The sequence below is a fragment of the Orycteropus afer genome, unplaced genomic scaffold, assembly GCF_000298275.1.
Source record: "Orycteropus afer afer isolate SDZICR_OR568_19922 unplaced genomic scaffold, OryAfe1.0 scaffold00139, whole genome shotgun sequence".
In the NCBI taxonomy this organism is placed as follows: Eukaryota; Metazoa; Chordata; class Mammalia; order Tubulidentata; family Orycteropodidae; genus Orycteropus; species Orycteropus afer.
In genome coordinates this window covers 8476365-8479672 of record NW_006921726.1, presented here as the reverse complement: position 1 = coordinate 8479672, position 3308 = coordinate 8476365, and the positions used below count along the sequence as shown (strand labels likewise).

At 35.0% G+C, this 3308-nt stretch overlaps 1 non-coding gene across 1 annotated transcript; it reads left to right on the top strand.

The window, feature by feature from the left end:
* Positions 1 to 1893: 1893 nt before the first annotated feature.
* LOC122150430 lies at positions 1894 to 2000 on the top strand. The gene has a single exon (XR_006163659.1). It is a non-coding gene; the product is annotated as a U6 spliceosomal RNA (small nuclear RNA).
* The last annotated feature ends 1308 nt before the right edge of the window (positions 2001 to 3308 follow it).

The following is a 3308-nucleotide window of genomic DNA, read 5'->3' as shown; positions in this document are numbered from 1 at the left end:
ACCAGAGCTCCTTTTATATCTATATGGATATTGCATATTTATATCCATCTCTTTGAGGCTCTTCTCTTTTTCGCCAACTCTCTACTTTATACAAAGCATGATGTCCTTCGCCAGGAATGGTCTCTCCTAATAGTATGACCAAAGTACAAGAAACGAAGTCTGGCCATTCTCACAGCAGGAACATTCTGGTTTCTGCTGAGACAGACCTGTTCATTCTTCTGACAGTCTGTGATATATTTTTTGTGAACACCACAATTCAAATGCATCAGTTCTTCTGTGGTCTTCCTTATTCATTGTTTAGCTTTCACATGCATATGTGAAAATATCATAGTTTGTGTCAGATGCATCTTAGTTTTCAAAGTTACACCTTTGTTTCTTAACATTTTAAAGAGGTTAATGCAGTAGATTTGCCTAATGCAATACATTGTTTGATTTCTGGGCTAAAGCATTCAACTGCTAACCAAAAGTTTGATGGTTCAAACTCACCAGCTGCTCCATGGGGGAAAGAAAAAAACAGTCTGCTTGCATAAAAATTTACAGCCTTGGAAACCCTTGGGGGCATTTCTACTCTGTCCTAGAGGGTTGCTGTGAGTTGAAATCAACTATCAATTTGACAACAGTGGGTTTTTGCTTCTATGGGTGTTTGTGGATCCAAGTAAAGTAAAATCCTTGACAGCTTTGATCTTTTCTCCATTTATCATGATGTTGCTTATTGGTCTGGTTGTAAGGATTTTTGTTTCCTTTTGTTTTTTGTTCCTTTATGTTTGTTTACTTATTTTTGTTTCCTTTATGTATCTTCATCAATACATGCTTCAAGTCTTCTTTGCTTTCAGGAAGCAAAGTGGTGTCTTCTACGTATCTCAGACTGTTAATGAGTCTTCCACCAATCCTAATGCCACATTTACCACGTCTAACTTCTTGGATTATTTGTTCAGCATACAGATTGAATAAATTTGGTGAAAAAATACAGCTCTGATACACACCTTTTCTAATTTCAAACCATGCAATATGCTCTTGTTTCGTTCAAATGACTGACTCTTGTTTGCTCATAAGCACAATTAAGTTTTCTGGAATTACCATTCTTTGCAATGTTATCCATAATTTCTTATGATCCACACATATATTTTATGGGGACACAATTCATGACATTAACTATTTATCTGTCCATTCAAAAAAGAAAATTCATGTGTTCATATTGATAACCTCTATTCTGACACAAAACCATAGATTCATTATAACTTTCCTCTTTCTTTATTTGAAACTTCTTTCTCTAACATGAGAAATCTGGCTCTCATTATCTACAATATATTATTTATATTTTGTGTATATTTTTAAATTTACTGTATGAAAATTTACTTATTTCTATTCTTCCTTTTTAGACTATACATAAAGTAGTTTCAGAATTGCTAACCCCTGAGAAACTTGTTGAAATTTGAGAAAAGATTTTACTAACTACAGTGCAATATTTGTGTATAGTTCCTTTTGTCTTTAGCTCTACAAAATACAGTCAAAGTCCTATTTTCTGTAGTTAGTTTAGTTTTTTCCTTATCTCCTTTAGAGTAGTTACCTTACTGATTTGTAAAGTAGTGAGATTAATTTTTTTAATGTTTTTTTTTTCTATTTTCTCTTGTACTCATATCTTGATTGAGTTTTTAAAATTTGCGTATAGCAAAATATGCTTTTTTGATGTATGATAATTCAAAAATACATTGAGTCATGTATCTACAACTGCAATTATGATACAAAACAGTTTTGTCATTCTCAAAATACCCTCTTTTTGTCTCTTTGTAGTCAAACATTCTCACAATCTTACCCTTGTCAACCACTGATCTGTTTTTTTATTTTAATTTTAATTTTTATGGTGATCAATATAACAAAACATACACAACATTAGTGCTTGCTTCAGCAGCACATATACTAAAAGTGGAATGATAGAGATAAGATAAGCATGGCCCCTGCTCAAGGATGACATGCAAATTTGTGAAGTGTTCCATGTTTTTAAAACAAAAAACCAAACCAAAACAAAAATAACATACACAACTTTAATAGTCTTCACATGTACGGTTTAGTCACATTAATTGTGTTCATCATGTTGTGCAACCATCACCCTTACCATTCTCAAAATTTCCCCTTTGATCTCTTTTTCTTTTTCCATAATGTTCTATAAACATTACCATACAACATGTAGCCTTTTGGTTTTGGTTTCTCTCATTTAGAAACATGCATTTAAGGCTCATCCATATTGTTGGGTGAATCAGTAGTTTGTCCTTTTTTTACAGTGGTATCCTATTGTATGAAGTTACTTCAGTTTGTTCACCCATCTATCAATTAAAGGACATTTGATTTATTCTCAGTTTTTCTATTATGAATAAATAATCACTTATAGGTCTTTGTGTGGTTATATAGATAGATAGATAGATTTATTTTTTCCAAAGAGGCTCTGCAATTTTTCATTTCCACCAGCAACTTAGGAGACTTCCAGTTGTTCTGCATCCTTGCTAGCACTTTATTTTGTCAGTCTTTTAAACGGTTTTTCCAAATTTTTATTGTGATTTAGGGGAACTTTTACAGAGCAAATTCATTTAGCATACAGCAGTTCGTACAGACTTTGTTTTATAACGTTGACTGCAATCCCCACAATGTAAGAGTGCTATTCCCACTTCTTCCCTGTAGTTACCCCTTCCCTGTCTCCTTCTTTCCTATGCGTTCCTGTCCCTTGAACTATCTCCTTGTGCAAATACTGCCCTTCTGTTCTTCCATAATTGATCGTTATAAGGGGTGTTTCTACTTGGCACAAATGTTCACCCCATGTGCCTATCTATTGTTTGTCTGGAAGCCATGAGAGTGAGTTCAATTCCAGGCCCAATGGTTGACTAGAGGCCAGAGTCTCAGGGGTTTCACCAGGCTCTATCAGACCACTAAGCCTGGTCATTTTTATGATTCTCAGTTTTGTTCCACATTGTTCTGCCACTCTATCCAGGGTATCCTGCACTGATCCATTTCTGAGTGGTAGACAGTGGTGGCCTGGCACCATCTAGTACTGCTCTCATGGTCATATAGGCTGAGATTCTCATGATCCACTAGTCCCTTTGACTAATTGTTTCCATGTATCTTTAGTTTACTTCATTCTTCTTTGCTCTGGATGAGGAGGAAACATACTACACAATGTTATGCCAATTGACTTTGATGTCCCCTGCAACCATGATCCTGAGCCCACAGGTCCAACAGCTCCCTCCATCAGGGTGGTTGATTTTTAGTCCTTTAAATTTTAGCCTTTCTGGTAGATGTGTAGTGGTATTTCATTGTGG